The following is a 21,382-nucleotide window of genomic DNA, read 5'->3' as shown; positions in this document are numbered from 1 at the left end:
TATGTGAGAGAAATAAAAAGTGCAAAAGCTATGTTTTATACATTACAATGACCTCATAATAGATTTTGTTTTATATTTATAATAATCTAAGGTAAAGTGACTTGCCCAAGGAAAAAGAAGAGAGGAGGCGGTTTACTCCTAGCTGTAAAAAAAGACCTCCAGCTCTTGGCCCATAAATGTGACATACCACATCAATATGAAATTGGCTTCTTCAAGTCAAAATCACTCCAACTATGTCTCATCTATACCCCCCCTGGTCTACTCGAGAAAGATTCATCACCCCTTATCGAATTCTTCGCAAACGCACTATCACCTGACCTTCCCACGATCCTCCTAGGAGATTTCAATTTGCACGTGGATACCTCACCACAGTCACCCGCCTGTGAAGCTTTCCTGTCCTCACTCGAAGCTATGGGCTTCCAACAGATAGTAAACTCCCCCACACACAAAGCTGGCCACACCCTTGACTTGATCTTCATCAACTCCTCCATCAGTGTGAACAGTCCACCATTGTGTACACCAGTACCATGGTCTGATCACTCCCTGATCAAGACCTTTCTTTCACTTCCTCAAAGCTCTTTGTCTGCGCCCCGTCAACCCATATCCTTCAAATTTCGCAAACCCTGTGATGTAGAAACCATCACTCTTGCATGCTCAGACATAGACAAACACATTGACCTTTCATCCCCAGATAATGCATTCTCCTCCTGGGTGAACTGTACGCTCAGCATTGCCAATAATCATTGCCCTCTAGTAACAAAGACTATCAATCCCAATCGCAAAAATAGAAAACCTTGGTACACACCTCTCCTCAGAAATCTCAAAACCCTACTCAGAGCCTCCGAAAGGTCCTGGCGCAAACACCAATCCCCTGCCACCAAAACCCTCTACTATCAACGCATGCATGAATATAGAAATTCCATCCTGCATTCCAAACGGGATTACTACGCCAAAAAAATAAATGGTCTGCAATACAACCCCAAGGCCCTTTTCACCATGGTTGCTGACCTGACCTCTCCCATACACACACAACAACTAGCTAACTCCTCCACAAATCGTTGCAACGAACTAGCTCTATTTTTTAAAAACAAGGTATCTTCCATCACAGCACAGTTTTCGCACAATAACCTCAATATCTGTCTTCCCAATTTCAGCTCTCCAGTCCCCCTTTCATTGTTTGAGTCCGCTTCCTCCCTTGAAGTGGAGAACATACTAAAGAAAATGAAACCATCCACTCACCCCTCTGAAACCATCCCCTCTAAACTCCTACTATCCATACACAATGTGATCGCCAAACCCCTCTCAAATATTCTCAACTGTTCACTAGAGCATGGCACCGTCCCAGACTTTCTGAAACAAGCAATTGTGAAACCTCTACTTAAAAAATCCAACCTTGACCCCAACACTCTTTCTAATTACAGACCGGTGTCCAATCTACCCCTCCTAGCTAAAGTTCTTGAAAAGCTAGTGAACTCACGTCTTTCCGATCACCTTGAACAGAACAACATCCTCCCTTCCACCCAATATGGTTTCAGGAAACACTTAAGCACTGAAGCTCTGCTCCTCTCCCTACACGATACCCTTATCAAAGGAATCGACTCAGGATCCTCCTATCTCATCGCATTACTTGACATCTCAGCTGCGTTTGACACAGTCAATCACGATGTCCTACTCAACATTCTCAGAAATATTGGGATCACAGGCAAGGCCATTGATTGGATTCAATCTTATCTCCAGAATCGCTCTTTCACTGTCTCAATGGACAATAATGAATCTGAGCCCATCAGTCTTCCCCAAGGTGTACCCCAAGGTTCCTCACTCTCATCTACACTTTTTAATATATACATGCTTCCCCTGACCACGCTTCTCACTAACCTGCATATCAAACATTTTATTTATGCTGACGACGTTCAGCTCATTTTCTCATTCTCTGACTCCATCCAAACTGCTTTACATAGCTGGGAATCCTGTCTTTCCTCAATCAACCAACTCCTAAAGGACATGCACCTTGCTCTCAACTCTAACAAGACTGAGCTTTTAATCATATCGAATAGACAACCACTCCCTGACATCCCTCTTGCTTACTCAGCTACCAACTTCCCTTCGCACACTCGCAACTTAGGAGCTATTATTGATAATCACCTCTCATTCAAACCATTCATCAAATCCATAATAAAGGATTGCTATTTTAAACTTCAAACAATAAAGAAACTCAGATCCCTACTACACTTCAACGATTTCCGCACAGTCCTCCAGGCTATTATTTTATCGAAGCTCGACTACTGTAATGCACTCTTACTCGGCATTCCTGCATCACACACCAAGCCCCTTCAACTCCTACAAAATGCCTCCGCTCGGATATTGTCAAACACAAAAAAAAGAGACCACATCACCCCCACACTTATTCAACTACACTGGCTCCCTATACAGTCACGAATTCTTTACAAAACACTCTCGATCATTCATAAGAGTCTAGTAAATTCTAACCTGAACTGGATTAACCCCCCCATCTCACCCCGTTCCTCCAATAGACCCACCCGCCCAGCACTCCAAGGAACACTCCATGCCCATTCTATCAAATCTTTTAAACTCTCCTCTACTATTAACAGAGCCTTCTCTCTTGCCGCACCCACATTATGGAACTCACTGCCTCATGATATTCGAATAGAGACTTATACCCCCATTTTCAAAAAGAAACTTAAAACCTGGCTCTTTCGGCAAGCCTACTCCATTTCACCCCCTATTACATAAACCCCCATGTGAATTGTTAGATTGATATCCTGGTATGAACGCCTTTATGTCTGCTGATTCTGTACTGTGCACATTCATGTATATAGTTCTAGTTATAATTATTATAATCAGCATCTCCCCATTGATGCTTGTTATATCTAAGGGCTCCTCCCGAAGATTATCTATATGTTACTGAGTTCACCATCTTTATGTGTTATTTGTAAGGGCAATGCCCAAAGTTTTATGTTCATTGTGAACCGATACGATGTGCGAACGGATATCGGTATATAAGAAATGTTAAATAAATAAATAAATAAGGTCACAAGGAGCAACAGCAGGACTTGAACCCTGGTCTCCTAGTTCATAGCCCACTGCTCTAACCACTAGGCTACTCCTCCACTCTGAAAAAATGGCTCATTCTAAAGAAACTGAAGCATCTTTAAATACAGAATGGAAACCCGCATCCTTAATGTTATGACCCCCTTCAAAATTCAAAAAGGGGTAGGTTTTTAAATACTGAATGTAGTTGGAGCACAGCCCGGTGTTTCCGCATGTTTTGCTGTATCCTAAAAATCTAAGGAGAACAGGGCAAGACACAAAGAAGTCATTACTGGGATTCTTGTTTGCGGGGTTGTAACACAATATATATATTGTGATGCAGTACGACCTGGCCCGGGGCAGAAACAGCTGAGACACAGCCGAGCAGAAGCTAGTGGTACCAAACTTAGCCACCGGAGGGCGCTGAGGAAGGTAGCAAAGACTACACTTCCCAGGTTCCCCGAACCAACACCTGACCCCTGGCTGGAGCCTGAGCAGGAACAGGTGGAGGAAATTGGGACTGATCCCTATGACTCAGCATGCTCTATGGAGGCTGAAGAAGAGGGCGTGCCCCCGTGGTGGACCTGGCCACAAAAGCCCGGCTCCTCGGAGTCTCTGGAGGAGGAGATGGAGGTAAGCTGGGGAGAGGAAAGCTCCAGCTGTTCCTCTATGGAGGTGGAATAACCAGGAGGTTGGGGGATGGTAAATCCTGTATTGCTGTATGGATGTATGAGACAGGCGGGAAGGGAATTGTGTTTTAAATGCTGTGTACCCTGGGGCTTGTAAGGACAACCCCGCATTAATATAAGGCTGCAGCCACTGAGCTACAGCACCACATTAAACTCCTTATTGATTAAGATCCTTTTTCTGTGTACTGCTTGGGAGTGCCAGGACTGGGCCTGGCACTCTGACTAGAGGCTGTGAGGAGTCCATAGCAGCGCTATGCTTGAGCTGTGCAAGGGGACAAGACGTGTCCTAGGAGCGAAGCCAGAGGCCTGAAGCCCAGCAAAGCCCCACAGCACGCTGAGCGGAGGGACCTGATCGTGACAATATATATATATTTATATTTATTTATTTATTTATTCATTCATTCATTCATACATACATACCAGCATTCGTAGGACACATCATGTCGGTTTACAAAAAACTGAGAACAGGGTAGGGGGTAACTGGGTGAATATACAAGTATAAGAGAGTAAAGTTAAAAGGCAGCGATACAACTATTTGCATATAATCTGTCCATCAGGCTCGCTTATAAGCTTTCTTGATAAATGATGCAGGATAACCCCTCTGAATGAAATTCATTTTCATTTTAACAGCCCTCGACCTATATTCTGCTAATGTAGAACACAGATGACAAAGATACAGAAATTGTCCAAAAGGTAGGTCATCCCGGAGCTTCTGCGGGTGGCAACTCGAATGTTGAAGAAGGTTATTTCTATCTGTGGGTTTCTTATAGACAGAACTGCTATCGGTTATCATGATGCCAATGTCCAAAAACAGAATGTTTTTATCACTAATAGAAGAGGAAAATTGCAAGTTAAAATCAGATTGGTTAAAAGCCATGTCATAAAATCAGAAAAAAGCTCCTTGCCCCCAGTCCATAATTCAAGTATGTCATCTATCAAATGTTGCCACAAAGAGATGGAAGATTTGAGGGACACTTAGATATCCAAATCTACTCAAACTGGCCAGCTTAAAGGCATGCTGCATCAGAAGCCATTGTGGCTCCCATAGCCACTCCTTTAATCTGTTGGTAAAAAAATGCCACTGAACATAAAACATGTTCTTTTAATGAAAATGCATCAAAAATGACTCGGCTACTTATGTAATTAGCTTTTGTAAATAGTTGTGATTTTGCTGATTTTGCTGTATCTATTTATTGATATCACGGACGCTCGCGGCATAGTCAGCTCTATACCCTATCCCACTTTTAACCACCTTGTTCTCAGTTACATGTAAGGGCCCTGCCCAAAAGTTAACCTGTTTTTTCAATGTTATATGTAAGGGTTCTGCCCATTTGTTCCTTTTTAACTGTAAACCGATGCGATGTGTAAACGGTCATCGGTATAAAAGAAACTTTAAATAAATAAATAAATAAATAAATAAGTATGCAAATAAAGGCATTAGGAATCTGATCAAAACCAACCCGAACCTGCAACACCTTCTCTATAATATTCAAAGCAGCATCCTGAGGAATGTTAGCATAAGTGAAAGTAGATTTATAGTGGCCACATAAAGATTTTCAAATGGGCCTGTCTAGTGTTCCAAGATATTAATAATGGCAGAGTCTTCGACCGAAATGATAGGCCATTCCAGAGGGTTAACTAAGGTTTTATGTATCTTCGAGAGGACATGCTGTATATGATGAGTAGAAAATGAAATTCCCTAGATGTAAGCCACAATTTCTTCATCCAAAAGCATATCATAAGATCAATTCGTAAGATCTTCTGATAAGGGACAATAAGAAGTGGGGTCTGATATTTGGTGAAGAATTTCTTTTTTTTTTTTTTTTTTTAGGACAATTTGTCTAAGACCACAACTGTGCCACCCTTATCAGCTGCCTTATTGTCAGTAGCACACTCCCTCTGCAAACATTCTGGCAAGCAGACGACCCAATCTGGACAACAAACTGGGGACCCTCTGAGTAGCATCACAGAGCTCTTGTCACTGAGCCACCCCAAGAATAAAATGTTTTAAAGATTAAGGAAATAAAGGGCACACTAGGCGCCCCGGAGGTGGCAGTTTTGCAAAGCGATTGTTATCAAATTATTCACTTTACAATATTCCGCAGGCTTCTATGTGTAATAGGGAGATTCCCTAGGGGCAGAGCACAGGAGAATTCCCTACCTGGATTGGATAATCAGTCAATCAGCTATCCTATTCCTCTTTTGCTTAAAAGAAAGGGTCGGTCTTTCCTTCCCATTTTCTTCAAACGATGACTATTTAAAAGTCGAAGGTGGTGTTTCGAGTTTTTTTTTTTTAATTTTCTATGGTACTATTGTTTCTTTCCACTGAGAAATGCAGTCTTAGTAATGAAGAGTACCTCTGGCTCTCAGCTGCTGCAGATGCCATGTGAAGAGGACGATTCATGAAGAGGAGGAGGAAGAAGGGCAGGAAGGATGAGATTAACCTTTCCGCATTGAGCTGGCCCCCGCAGCGGATCAATGACATGCTCTACCAGGGCCCTGTTTTAGAGAAAAACCAGTCTGGAAAAATGCCTGACTCCTGGGATTAGGACTGAGCTTGCCTGGCTCAGAGGCTTACAAATGTTATTCAAAGAGAGCGGCAAAGCACAACAAGGCCATGGCATGCCAAACATCCTTTTCATTAATATTAATCAAAACATCTGCTGAAAACTCATTTGTAATGGAAATTACCCTGCATTCAGTAGAGCTACAGAATATTATTCAGAATAGGAACTGGGGGCTTGAGGGTGGGTCTATTTTTACTATATTAAATATCTTCCCCCCTCCCCCAAGCACAGTTTAGTTCAGTAGGGGAGAGAACATTCTGGTATTTATTCTGCAATCTGTATCTGGCCCTTCCAGAATGCCCAGGTGCCTCTTGAGTCTGTCACCATCATGACCGTAGAAATGAGCCATACAGTTCACCCAGAGTGATCTAGCCCACCACCTCAGCGATGGAGTTAGTTAGCCCATTTGAAAATCTATGCTTACAGAGCGCTTATATTTAGCTGCTTGAATTCCAGGTTTTCCGGGAGGTCTGGTCAGGTTGGGTGCGTTGGAGGCTGTGGTTCGACCTTTTGTGTTCAAAGCAAGTGGTCCAGGAGAAAGAATGCACACGCCACTTAATAATAAGTTCAAAAAAGCAGTTTAGTATTATTTATCAGAGGCAACAAAACATCTATGTAAAACAAGAATGCCTACCCTCTTGAGAAGCTGCAGCACAGTTGCATGGCAGATCAGAAGGTGAAACCTGAAAGCAGCAACAAGGAGAGAGAAAGAGAGAGAGAGAAACAAAGTGAGTCTTATGACATTGACTCGCCACCCCCCTGTCCAATCGCAAGCAGTAAGTTTGATATAAAGAAGGAGGGAAACATTTTAACTTTACCTTATTTTACATAACCGTGCATTAGTTCAACACACACAAGAAATTGCCTTCCTTTTGACGGACAGAAGACAATGTGTGATGGTAAATGGAACCTTCTCTGAAGAGAGAGCGGTTTTAAGTGGTGTACCGCAAGGATCGGTGTTGGGACCGGTCCTGTTCAATATCTTTGTGAGCGACATTGCGGACGGGATAGAAGGCAAGGTTTGTCTATTCGCGGATGACACTAAGATCTTCAGCAGAGTGGACACGCCGGAAGGAGTGGAGAGAATGAGACGGGATCTAAAGAAACTGGAAGAGTGGTCGAAGATATGGCAGCTGAGATTCAATGCCAAGAAGTGCAAAGTCATGCATATGGGGAGTGGAAACCCGAATGAACTGTATTCGATGGAGGGGGAAAGGCTGATGTGCACGGAGCAGGAGAGGGACCTTGGGGTGATAGTGTCTAATGATATGAAGTCTGCGAAACAATGCGACAAGGCTATAGCAAAAGCCAGAAGAATGCTGGGCTGCATAGAGAGAGGAATATCGAGTAAGAAAAGGGAAGTGATTATTCCCTTGTACAGGTCCTTGGTGAGGCCTCACCTGGAGTACTGTGTTCAGTTCTGGAGACCGTATCTACAAAAAGACAAAGAGAAGATGGAAGCGGTACAGAGAAGGGCGACCAGGAAGGTGGAGGATCTTCATCGGATGACGTACGAGGAGAGATTGAAGAATCTAAATATGTACACCCTGGAGGAAAGGAGGAGCAGAGGCGATATGATACAGACTTTCAGATACTTGAAAGGTTTTAATGATCCAAAGACAATGACAAACCTTTTCCGTAGGAAAAAAATCAGCAGAACCAGGGGTCACGATTTGAAGCTCCAGGGAGGAAGATTCAGAACCAATGTTAGGAAGTATTTCTTCACGGAGAGGGTGGTGGATGCCTGGAATGCCCTTCCGGAGGATGTGGTGAAGACCAGAACTGTGAAGGACTTCAAAGGGGCGTGGGATAAACACTGTGGATCCATAAAGTCAAGAGGCCGCCAATGAAGAGTGGGTGACTCGCCAGAATGATGGCTACTGCCTGGAGACAATACCCTTATTCAATAAACGTACACATGCTTACTGTGACTCCAACATCGTTCTAGCTTCAACAGCAAGAGGAAATGTGGAATAAAGGATCTGCACTCACAAAGGGGGGAGTAGCTGGCTTGTTACGGCGGTTACTACCCCAAACCAAATAAGCCTGTTACTTCAATTTCTATGCATATACAGCATAGTTCTCTGCTTCAACGGCAGGGGAGAAGAAAAAAGGGTTCGCACTCACAAAGCGGGGAGTAGCTGGCTTGTTACGGCGGTTACTACCCCAAACCAAATGTGCCTGATACTTCACTTTCGATGCATATACAGCATAGTTCTCTGCTTCAACGGCAGGGGAGAAGAAAAAAGGGTTCGCACTCACAAAGCGGGGAGTAGCTGGCTTGTTACGGCGGTTACTACCCCAAACCAAATGTGCCTGATACTTCACTTTCGATGCATATCCAGCATGGCTCTCTGCTTCAACGGCAGGGGAGAAGAAAAACAACAAATAAGGGCTGTATAACATAGTCTGAGTAAAACAAATAAGCATGGGTGTAGCTTGCTTATTGCGGCGGCTACTACCCCTAACTAATCAAGCTTGATATTTCACTTGGATGCAGCTCCATCACTGCTCTCTACATTAATGGTGGGGGTGGAAGGGAAATAGAACCAAAGAGCTAAGAGAAACAGATAAGTATGAGAAAAAAAATGTGAAGCTTGCTGGGCAGACTGGATGGGCCGTTTGGTCTTCTTCTGCCGTCATTTCTATGTTTCTATATACTTTTAGGAGCTGATGTTAGCAACTGGAGGGCTTAGCTAGCTAGTGCTGAATTGTCAGCTAAGTTATGTGCTGATCCCTGCGTGCAGAGAGAGCTGACTTAAATCTAGAGTAACACCCCCCCCTCCCCCACCCTTGAGGTTGTACCAGAATGCAGGTACACACAATTTTCCTTCCTCACTTGTTAACCCAGTGCCCTTGGCAACTGGGGTGCCAGGGTTTTTCCGGCAGGGAGGAGGATAAACCTCTGGGGTCCTAGGCTCACTGGGGTGGGGCACTTCACACACTCACTGATTCTGGGGACGCAGTCTCCCCTGTACTCATGCTTAGAAGTCCTCACTTGCGGGCCTTCATTGACTCGGAAGAAACAAGCTAGACACTTGAATTGGGTGTTGAAAAATATGATTTGCTGTAACAGAAAATGCTTTAAAATCCAATTCACAAATAAAACTTCTCAGAAAATCTTGATTAAATAACAAAAAAATTCGAATTGTCTTTTCTCAATGCTGTCTAGCTGAGTCAGTGTCCCTTTTTTTTTTTTTTTTTTTTAGTGGAAAACACTACGAACCCCACTCCCAAGGTCAGGGAGCAGCATCTCCTATCATTGATAGTGAACCCCTCAAACTGGGCTTCTGGTGACAGAGAACCCCAGTACAATGTAATCAGAGATAAAAAGATAAAAAAAACTCACCTTCTTCTGGTGGGCAGGAAAAGGTTAAAAAATGTCTCGCAAAAGAACTGAAAGAACCTCTCTTCTCCAAAACACAAACTCTTCTTCCTTCCTAGGGCAAGGAAAAGCAGCCCCATATCCAACCCTGTCACAGGCATGAGTGACTTACCTCCTGGGCAAGTGCAGCTCACAAAGATAAATCTCAACAGCAAAAAAGTAAACTCTTCCAGAATCTCCTCTTCTTCTCTCAGAACAATCCCTCCCAGCTCTACGAAGAGGCTGTGAAAGGCAAAGTCCTTTCCCCTTTGAGAAACAGGCTGTGGGGATCTGAAGTTGACGACTACTCTTATTCTCTTCTTCCCACACCAAACGGAAAGCAACAACCACACCTCTGCTCGTGCATTGCCAGACTGAACTTAAAGATGAATCAGGTTCAGCAAAGAGCAAAAACCTACCGAAACTAAATCCTAAGGACATTTTTAGATAGTGAGGGACACAAAGGATCCTTGCACTAGTCTGCTAAAAGGTAGCCAACTAGACTTAATGGAACTGGGTTATGGCTAAAAATGCACTCAAATTTAGGGGGACATTTTCCAAGCCTCGATAGGCCCTTATCGTGTGCGTTAGGGCCTTATCGAGGCGATAACATTTAAATGAGGGGGAGGAGTCAGGGTGGAGTTAGGGAGGGAATTATGGTAATTGGCAGTAGCGTGGGGAATAGCACCACCTTTTACGGTGGCACTATGCCCGCGATAGCCTGCAGCCGGCTGCAGGCTATTGCCCGACCACGTGTTATAAAATGGCGGGTCGGCGCACGCAAGGGAGGGAGGATTTTTGCAGTTAGGTGTGGAAACACATCTGGGCCTTCCCCAGTTCACTCCTAGTCTGCTCCAATTAAGGAGAGGACTGGGAGGGAACTTCCCAACCCCCTAGCCTGACCTCCCTTCCCCTTCCCCTATCCTGGCCTCCCCCTATTCCTATCCTAACCCCCCCCAAAATCGTTAACCTACCTTTTGCGCTTGCTTATGAGCAAATAGCCGCTGTGCCGGGCATCTCTAGCCCCGCTCCGCCCCGCCCCCAGACTGCCCCTTTCACAAACCCCGGGACTTACACGCATCCCGGAGGTTTATGTGCGTGGCTGGGCCTTTGAAAATTGGCCCGGTGTGCGTAAGGCCACCTACGCTCGTAAAACCCTGGGTTTTACGCACATAGGTGATTTAAAATCTGGCCCTTATCTTGTGCTACGACCCGGGAATAAGTCCATACAACTTCCAAAGCTGTTTTATTTGCACAGGATTACATTTACAAGTTGCTTTTCACAGAAGGAATGAGAGGCATAATTATCAGTCTATGTGTACCGCAAATCATATGATGAATTTTACACATCCTATAGAGATGAATTATTTATCTATTAATATTTCTTATTCACCACTTCCCAAAGGCCCAAGGTAAAAATGACAGAACAACACAAAATGCATCATAAAACAACAACTTTAGCAAGTATGCCATAAGCAAATTGTTATTTATACGCTATTGTTAAAATTGACATTGCATGTGATGATTTGAATGTGGTTCCCGTTGATATGGTCATGGACCTATTGAGCAGTTGGAAAAATTAAAGTAAATAAAAAATTTAAAATTTTTTTTAATGTAAATATGTATAACAATAGCAAACTCAAAATCAAAGCAATATATAAATGTGAGATTGCCAAGTAAGCTTTTAGGCTGAAGACACAAGCCACAGTGACTCCAGCCTTCATCTTAAAGATCCTAATGTATTAATCTACAGAAACAGTGTTCCAATATGTCAGCTGCTTCCCTCTAGCAGTATTCCTCCCAGCACTCCCTTCAGCTTAGAACAGGAGCTGCCTTCTCTTGGAGATGCAGGGCTTCTCTGTTCCCAGCTGGGCCTGCATCCTTATTCCTACACAGCAGGGTCCCACTCTCCCACATCTCTCTCTCTCTCTCTCTATTAAGGTGGACCAGGCTAGATGCCTGGTCCCGCACAGGTTAAGGAAGAGTTTTAGAGGTTTGTGATGTCCCGTTAACCTGGTTCCTATCCTACATGCAGGATCACTCCTTCCAGGTGGAATGAAACCAGCATCTATCGACTCGCGGATCACTCCCTGTAGGTGTTCCAGAAGGTTCTATCCTCTGTCCCCTTCTTTTTAATATTTTTCTTTTTCCATTAGCCACGTTGATTCATAATGGCGGAGTTATGCCCTCTCTATCTGCTGATAATGTCCAGATTATGGCATTTTTACACACCAAAGTCTCTTTTTCCTTAACTATCCTTAACAACTATTTGGACCTTGTGGCAAACTGGCTTCATGATCACAAGGTGAAGATTAATCCCAGTAAATCGGAAGCCATTTGGATTTCTCAGTGTACCAGCTGTCAATTTCTTTCCAATTGTCCTGAAAGATGTGGTTTCTTTACTTGGAGTCTTGACTGACTCAGAACTATCCATGGTACCTTTTATTTCTAACACCATTCAGAAATCGTTTCACTTTCTCCAGTATATTCGTCCTCTGCATCCTCTTTTAGATGTTAGTGATCTCAAACTGCTATTAGATGCTTTTGTCATCTCAAGATTTGATTACTGCAGTTCTCTTCTCATGGCCTTACCTCATTATCAGTTAAAACGTTTGCAGGTTCTCCAAAATACAGCTGCAAAGATCATTTATGGCTTAAAGAAGTCAGATCATGTAATTCAAATACTTCCGTCCTTTCACTGATTTGCTATTTCGTGTCTTTGTCTGACATTCCACTCTTTACATTCTGGTTATCTGCTTTATCTATCAAAACATTTGGTCTCATACTGTCCTTCCAGGACTCTGCAGTCTTCTTTAGCTTCCTCCTCCCTCTGTCATTTGACTGGAATCCACAAGAGAAAGTACTTTTTCATATCAAGGACCTCTGCTTTGGAATGCATTTACCAATAGACATATGAGCGGAATCTAATTATTTGAAATTTCAGAAAGCGATAAAGATCTGGCTATTCTCACAGGCTTAATATGGAGTTAGCTTTGACACCACCGCTAACTAGTCAATCATGTACTGACTGTATTTTATATATATGCAGATTGGTATTAATCTTTTGATGTTTTAATTTTATGCTTACCGTTTTAAGTTTGCCAATTTTTTTTTTGTATTTGACTATTATGTATGTTCTAATTTGTAAACTGCCTGGGTAACTTGCTTGAGACAAGCACTATACAAGGTTCAGTAAATGAAATGAAATAACAACGCTCAGTGTGCTGCTGTTCCAAGTCTTCCAGAGCTGACAGATGATATTCCTTCTTCCTTTTCTAGCATAACTCTAACTTGGAGCATTTTGGGATCCTGGATTCACAATTCAAAAGACAAATCATTGATCATCTTACTCCCACTTCAGGCATTTAAGCTACTCAGAGAGTTTAAAGCATGCTGTTTCTCTCCAGCTTGCTCAAAGAAATTAATTACCTTCCTCTGACTCTTTTTCTACCAACTGTTGCCCCCTTTCACAGGCTACAACTCAGTGTAGCTTTTGTGTCCCAGGCTTCCACTATGGGAGATCTTGAAAAACTGATTGATTGCAGTGAACACCACTGCGCTAAACAAATATTTTCCAGTGTTACTCCTGAGTCTGCTCCCTTTCCAGTGTTTTTTCATTACCTATACTCTAGAACTTCCTTTCCACTGTAAAAGGTGTATTCTGGCATATTATTTAAACCGGTGATTCACAAGCCAGTCAGTCAGGTTTTCAGGATATCCACAATGAATATGCATGAGATCAAATTTGCATATTCATTGTGGATATCCTGAAAACCCGACTGGTTAAGCATCGCCCAAGGACTGGATTGAGGACCCCTGGTCTATGGTACTGCAAAATGAAGTGAATTGAGCAGACTAGTTGGGTCATACAATCCTTATCTGTCTTCATATTTTATGTTTCTTTGGGGAAAAGACAGTTTAGCAGTGCAAGGTATCATTAAAGACATTCAGCCCTATAGTCTCTTTTTTAGACTAAACACTGCTGATAGATTCCTAATTTATTGATGTGGATGTAGCAGAGACAGGAAACCAATATCACTCAAGCATCTGTGCAGGTCAGCACCATGCCTAGTTCAAAAGAAAATGGAGATGCACATGCTTTACCATTTTCTTTTGATGTTCATTATCCCTTTTTAATCTTTAAATTAATTAGACCAAGCAGACACCTGTTTGAGGGGGGCAGATAGACTGGTAGAGCACCTGTCCAAGAACCACCATTAAATGGTGAGGGGTGGGCTTAAGCAGTTTAAAGGTCAGTGGAAAATTAAAATGACAGCTTTGCAACAGCGCCTCTTCAGGTCCAGGTTTTCATTGACTGAAACGTCTAGAAGGGAGAAAATTGTGCAAGCAGACTACGTGAGCAGAGAGCAACTCAGGTCTTTTTTGGGGGTGGGAGGGCGCAGTCCTTACATTTAGCCCTCAAGGGTAAAGGTTTTACAGGCCTTGTATTTAACAAACACAGTATATTCTGTTTCTATAACCTAGGTTGTTCATAGGGATTTGCTGTCGTTTTTAAAGGACAGGAAAACCACAGTAAGATTTGTTGTTTCATGTTGAGTTGTTTCCCGTCTAAAACAACTCAAAAAACCTCAGCAATTTTTGTTTTGTTTCTGCATGCTGAAATGATAGAGCACATGCCGGAATGACTAAGCGCATGCTGAAATGATAGAGAGTATGCTGGAATGATAGAGCGCATGCCAGAATGATAGAGAGCGTGCCGGAATGATAGAGAGTATATTGGAATGATAGAGCGCATACCGGAATGGTAGAGAGTACGCTGGAATGAAAGAGCGCATGCCGGAATGACAAGAGTGCATGCCAGAATGATAGAGAGTATGCTGGACTGATAGAACGCATGCTGGAAAGTAGACATGAACTGAAATTTAAAACAAAATGGAAAAAATTGTATGCACAATGAAAAACAAAAGGAAGCAAGTTTTTCCTCATGCCCACCCCTGCTTGTTTGCCTCCTGTTTTGAAAGATAATGAAAGGATTCTTCATATCAGCCTCTTCTTGATGCTTCCCTTCATAGTGGTTGGACCCTTACAGTTCCTCACTCCTGCTTGAGGGACAGCCCCCTTCATTAAGAGGAAATTTAATTTTTGCCAAACAAGCTGGGTATGGGTTCAGCCAGGAGTGATGCACCTGAGCTTTGACTTCATTGGTTTCAGCTTACGGATAAGTCCTAAATCCTATTTCTGTGATTCTGCTTCCCTTATCCCCTCCCTTGGTTTCCAGAATTCTTATGGTTTAGCAGTGTTTACTTGTCTTGCAGCTCCCATGTCTTCCTGGCATCTGCTGCCATGAGCCCATTTTTATTATCCAGATATTTGACTGAGGGTTTTTAGACCCTGCTTGTTGCAGAATTCAAAGCATGCGAATCACCATCAGTGTGAATCATCCAAACTACATTTGGATAAAGGATTATTACTTACCTGTGGCTGTTGTTCTCCAGTGGTAGTATTTTCATGGATTCACAATCCACTCATATCTCTTTTGGCAAGCTGTGTGCTTGATTCTCTTATAGCTGCACTCCTCTAAAAGGAAGAGGAGGATGAATGAAGTGAATTGAGGATGCCAGATACTCATACAGCAAAACTCCGAGATGCAAAGTTCTAAATTTGGGAAGCTTTTTGGGTGGCATGCAGTAGGTCATATGACCCACTAGTGTAACGGCAAGAGCTATCTTTCTGGATAAAAGAAAGGTGTAAGATGTAAAATGCATGGTTTGTTTTTTTTTGAAGGACCACAATGCAAATCAAGCTAGTGGAGGGAAAAGGTGCTGGCACTCAGTACCAGCAAGTATCCCCTGCCTTCAGAGAACAATGCCTACAGATAAGTACGTTTCCCCTGTGCTTCTGTAGCTGAGCGAGTTCTCTGGCTGGTTTACACTCATTACAAGTACCCATGTAGATGTTAAGCTCTTTGGGGTAAGGAATTATTGTACCTAATTTCAGACAATGCTGTAAGCCGTTTTGAGCCTTACTTGGAAAAGGCAGGCTAGAGAACCAAATCTCTCTTTCCCTTTCCCATTTCTTACCCTTGCTTTTAGTTGGTTTCTTGTATACTAGAACAATTTCAAGTGTGGCCATTTGAAGCCCAACATCTAGCAGCCGATGACAAAGATTAAGTTGATCTGGATCCAATGTAGCTGTTCCATTCCCTTGTAACAGATGCAGTTCATTAGAGATGACTATGACAAATAGCATTATTTGTGTTAATCTCCTAAGTACTGTACACACATACAATTACAATGGGATAAATTGCCTGCACACAATAGATTACATTCTGTCATATCGAGGCTGCCAGGCCTGAATGAGTGGTGAATTGGATGATTTAACCTGGCAACCATACTTTTATTGGGGTTTAAGCAGGAACTTAGCCTACCATTAGGGCCGCAGAGAGGAGTTTGGAGGCACTCAGCAACCTGTTATTTTCTCCATGGAGGCCTTTGGTTAAAGGATGCTTCTTGAGCCAGCTCGGTGCCTCGGTGACAGTGTTGTGGGGTGCGCCATGCCACGCGGAGGGATCTGGGTTCTATTTCCAGCCTGGGTCTTCCGCTCACTGGGTCAGTTGGGACTAAGTTCACAGCCCCTGGTGAGAGTCCCCAGTCACTGCACAGAGGTAACCGGATTTGGAACCCGTGACTATAGGATTCTGAAAGGATTTGTGGTCCACAGCCTCCGCCAAGGGCTGTCACTGCCGTGACTGTGCTAAAGTAGATTGGGAGGAAATACAAACATACAGCAGCAAGCCCTTGGCTAGTTGTGCATGAAGGCTCATGGTACCAGATCCCAGCCTGGCTCTAACTGAGCTGGAAGCTAAAGAAGTAGGAGGAAACTGCCAAGTCAAAAAAAAAGGATGTGAAACACCATGGTTTAGCCTGTGACAGTGCACACAAAATGCTATAAGGGCTGTATTAATTTTTTAATTTCATTTACTGCAAGCAGTCAGAGAAGCAGAACTCACTAACATGGGTTTCACTGTACGGCGGCTATAACACAGCAGCCACTCAAGCTAACTGCAGTTGTCCTCATGTCCTGATGCTTTGTGACCTAATACAATGGTAGTCAATGGGAAACCAAAGCCATTTAACACGGTGCCATCACAGAATGCCGTATGGTACAGTGCCCACAATTGCCATCGAAGAATTGCTGCTGCTGCTACAAAACCATTGTACTAACCTTTCCGAAATTAATGGCTTGAGTCCCTAATACAGGGGTCACAGCAAGTCCCAGGGTCGCACTCATTATCCTGGACTTCTCACAATTCAAACTTCCGATCCTGGGTGTCGGGGTTCCACCGGCAGAGAGGAGATCCAAGCCTCTGGAGCCCTAGAAAGTATGGGTGATCTTTTTCCATGCCGCCTCTTAAACTCCTCTCTCCTCGCTCTCACAGACCCAGCTGGTGCTCACTTAAGTCGTCTTCTTCAAAACAGTTTCAAGTCGGAGGTAACAAAGCCATCCGGTAGACTGGGAGTGGTGTTCAAACAAAAAAAAATGTTCACTGCAACTTAAAAAAATAAGATCCACACAAGAACAGCAAGAGTCATCATCGTGATCAAAACAATAAGAATTCCCAGTATTACAGTCTCTTTATCCATCTCCAGACTTGGATCCTTGCCCAGTGATGGCAAAGAGAAGATGGGGTAGGACGTTCAAGGTCAAAACAATTCCTCTCCTCCAAAATAGGAAACAAAACTACAATCAATTCTCTTTGGCCCAATAAATCTCTTTCTGAGCACTGTAAGCCCACCTGAGTGGTAGACAGACATGCAGCCTCAATCTTGTTCCTGCTAGAATGGGTGGCTTCCCTTCCAGGCTGGCCAGGTCACAAAATAACAGACCCAACTCGCTGTATGACAAAAAAAATAACCCTCTCTCTTCCTTGCTTCTCTCCAGCAGAAACAAAAACCCTACCTGCTCCGTGAGGACACACAAAAAAAGGAGTTTTCCTTGTTATCCCAACTTGTTGGCTATGGAGCCCAATGAGATCACCAGCAAAATCAAAACTACAGCCAAACACACCTTGAGCATGCTCTGCCTACATTATATAGGAGAATTCAGCCAATCACTGCAGAAGGGCAGAGATGGTCTAAAAAGAGCAGACAAGGTGTCCCTCTCCTAAAACGGGACATCTGATAGTAAGGGAAAGGAGTTCTCTTTACAGTTCAAAAAAACACATTCTGAGCACTGGAAATGTCAGTTAATTTCCTTAGTGCCCTGAGGCTGGAATTAAGAATGGACAAACTTGCTGTGACACATCAGAGTTCAGATTAGATCATTCCAGTTTGAATTTTTAACTTGTTTTGCCTAGTTTTCCAAACTGGTTCTCACTTGTATCTCATTCAAATCAAAATTTTTGGGGTTGTCTCAGATTTCATCGGACTCAACATGTCTCCAGTTTTTTTCTAAGTGATCCCCACCCTGGGATTCCAATGCGCTGAACGCTTTTGCATGGAAGTTGCGCAATACAAGATTTTATAAATAAATAAATGTAGGCCATGGTCAATTTTTCAGTGCAAGCTGTCTCAGATGTGCATAGTTCTACAGTTGAGGGAAGGCTGGAAGCTGGTTTGCCAGCTATCTTGTGTTTTAGTTACAAATGGTCAATTTTATTTGGCTTTGTCTTATTAAAAAATTCCTAAAACTGCAAAATTCATCCAGTGTAAATTCAAATGAAATGTGGACATGTATTATTGCCATCACAAGATGCTACACTAAATAATACTTGGAATGTTCCTATCTAGCAGAAACATTGTTCATAATTAAAGCAGCACTAATGCATACTGGCCCACAACTTTTGCCAGTAATCCCACAGTGGTTGAACAGGAAGAGAGGTAACATTGATCCAGATTTGCGAGCCAGGTCAAAAAAATGGGTATCCAAGTTGAATTTGGGTTGTTTTGGATTTTTGCTGATCTGGGTCAAGCCGTGAGGGTTTGGACTGAGTTGCCTTGGGACAGAGATGGAACTGCGACAAGGACAGCCCATTCAAACCCAGAGCGTTTTCCAGGGCTCGGGCTGAGCTCGCATTACTTCCAAACCACCTTGCCCATTCCTTAGTAGAAGGTTTGGTTAATGCTATATTAAAAGCAAAGATGCTATCATGAATGAGAGAAAAATCAGAAAACTGTTTTGTTCTCACTAACGGCTGAAGATACCATGTGTAAGATGCATTCAAGAGATGAGTCCCAAGACTATCCCATTCCAATTTCAGAGCAATCATCTGTTCTTTCATACTTTCTGGTTCATCTGTTACTGCATTTTAAGGGTTTTGCTTCTATCTTTAATCGCCTTTTTTGAACTTATGTATTGTCGTCAGGTCCGCCTTCCCACGGGTTAAGAATAAGTTGTACTATTCCCCTACACAGCCAATGCTTCTGTAAGCAATTCTCCTCTGCAGGATTCTTTGATGTAGCACGGCAACTTCAAAACACAGCCATGGCTTGAGTGGATGCTTTAACCCTGCAGGGAGATTAAACAACCAGGAGTCAATATTTCCGATTACCGTCACAGTCCACTTTGTGGCAGGCCTTCTAAACAAAGCTCCGGCCTTCTCGGCAAGGCCAAACTGCCATTCCTGAAGAGAACTAGCGGGTGATCAGTCTCTAGCATCTGCACTGGGTTTTAAAATTTCTCTGTTTCTAGCACAGTCTCTGGCTTTTGTCACTGGGTTTAAACCCAGCTCTCTGTTTCAGGCACGGTCACCAGCTTTTGCCTCTGGATTCAAAAGCTCTCTGTTTCAGGCACAGTCTCCACTTTCTGCAGCTGGGTTTAAACCTCCCTGATTCAGGCACAGTCTCTAGTGCCTGTGGGCTTGGTTCGAGGGACACCAAGCTCTTACTGCCACCACTCACCGTAGCTTGCAGAGGGAGACGCATATACTTGCCCTGCCCAACTACAGCTACAACCACACTCCAGCAGTTTCTTCTTATCAGAGTCTAACCTGTTTAGTGTTAGCAATCCACCATTCATCGCCCACCTCCATCAGCTCTGGATTCTCCGACCCATCCACCTCCACCTCTCCCTCTTCCTTTAGTAGTCCTCCTTCTTCCTGTTTCTGTCCGGGCCCCCTCTGCAGGCCACCTCCCCTTCTCCTCCCAGTCCAGCTGGGTGTCCCCTGCCCCTTTCTGAGAGGAAGGCTGTGCAGTCCCTCCCTCTTTTTCTCCAACCCTCCCCCTCCCCCAGTGCCTCTTGGAGAAAAAGCTTTTCCCCTAGCCTAGGGCTTCAAAGGTTTCACCCAGGTTTCCTCCCTTGTAAGACTGTCCCCCCCCCCGCCCCAACCACTGACCTCCTCATCCAACCACTCTCGAGGTAGATAATAACCATCACAGTATATTAGGAAGAGCTTCAAAGATGTCCTTCAAAGTTGGTTGAGACAGTAAACGTGATCGTTGCTGACCTGCAGTATATTTGATAAGTGAAATAATTCTGCTTCATTAATGTAAGTTTCATGCTATCAGTTTAGAGTAGGTCATTGCTTTACTGCTGTGGTATAAAATTATGTATCATATTTTTGCTTCATACACTGCACCTTCCTCCTGGGTGGGTTGCTAAGACAAGAAAACCTGACATGCACAACGCTGACAGGCGGTCAAAAGCTTTAACACTTGTTCAAGGGACTTCACTGCCATCCATGTCCCCTTTGTTGAAGTTATTCTGCGGTCACGTTTGCCTTGAGTGAGCAGGGTGCCAAATGGAAGCAGCCGCCAAATGGAAGCAGCCACTGTAATGATTTTTAAAAATAGGTTTGATAGATTCGTGACAGATGGTAACATCAGTGGTGATGGGGATGGCATGATGATGATGATGAAAATGAGTAGGGGCACAGAAGAAATGAGTTCCTCTATTTCTTTGTTCTAACCAGTGCTTTTTTTTTTTTTTTTTTTAAAGAAAAAAGGTACCAGTATTCACATGCAGGGTGCAGAGCCGTCCTTGGGGGGAGGGGGGGGAGGTGAAAGGATGACAGCCCAGTGCCCCGGCCCTCCACCGCCATATTATCCCCAACCCCTGTAACCAACTGCAGAACTTATGAAAAAGCAGCATTGCAAATATTACACTGGTCCCTAGAACACCAATATACCTCCAAATGGGAAACGGAGCAAGCCAAACTGCTATAGATCCCTACACAAAAATTAAATGCTAGCAGAATACCTCACCTCAGTCACACACACAGAACATGGACAGGCCTTCACCAAACAGAGAATAGAGAGACCATTAAGTTATCAATAAAACTGTGCTGACAAAAAACTAAACTGGAAACCCCAAGAAGTCAAAGTCTGCATGCAGCAGAACACCAGAGAAAAAGAAACAGAAATGCATTTCCTCCTGCACCATGCAAAATACAAAGAGATCAGAGCTGCTACGCATTCCCATTCCCAATGCTGATATATTCGAATCACTAAACAAAGATAAAATGTTTTTCCCCTATATTTCTTGACTTGACATTTTGGGTTCTAACTTCCCACAACCTACATAGCCTCTGATTTTCTCCAGAACCAATATGGCTGCCAGAGCTGTGCACCACGGATCTAATGAAGAAATCCCAGATTACCATAGATTAATGTGTGATTGTTCCTCGGTGAAGATTTTGCAAGGAAATGGCTCTATTTGCATGTTAACACTCAACAATTTAGCTAATTCCCCCACAGAATGTGGGGGAAAGTGAAAGGGGAAGTATATATCTATATATTTTTGTAGAAGCATCACTA

General features: G+C 43.4%; 2 long non-coding RNA genes across 2 annotated transcripts; one reads left to right on the top strand and one right to left on the bottom strand.

Annotated features, from left to right (window-relative positions):
- The first annotated feature begins 3,625 nt into the window (after nucleotides 1-3,625).
- LOC115097420 lies at nucleotides 3,626-6,014 on the top strand. The gene is made up of 3 exons (XR_003858277.1): nucleotides 3,626-3,681; nucleotides 4,368-4,430; nucleotides 5,569-6,014. It is a non-coding gene; the product is annotated as an uncharacterized LOC115097420 (long non-coding RNA).
- On the bottom strand, nucleotides 4,375-19,675 carry LOC115097419. Its single transcript, XR_003858276.1, has 5 exons — nucleotides 19,618-19,675; nucleotides 6,939-6,987; nucleotides 6,729-6,811; nucleotides 6,095-6,236; nucleotides 4,375-4,564 (listed from the first exon to the last, which is right to left on the bottom strand). It is a non-coding gene; the product is annotated as an uncharacterized LOC115097419 (long non-coding RNA).
- Between the last annotated feature and the right edge of the window lie 1,707 nt (nucleotides 19,676-21,382).

The sequence above is a fragment of the Rhinatrema bivittatum genome, chromosome 8 (genome assembly GCF_901001135.1).
Source record: "Rhinatrema bivittatum chromosome 8, aRhiBiv1.1, whole genome shotgun sequence".
Taxonomy (NCBI): Eukaryota; Metazoa; Chordata; class Amphibia; order Gymnophiona; family Rhinatrematidae; genus Rhinatrema; species Rhinatrema bivittatum.
This window is presented reverse-complemented; position numbering and strand designations above follow the sequence as displayed.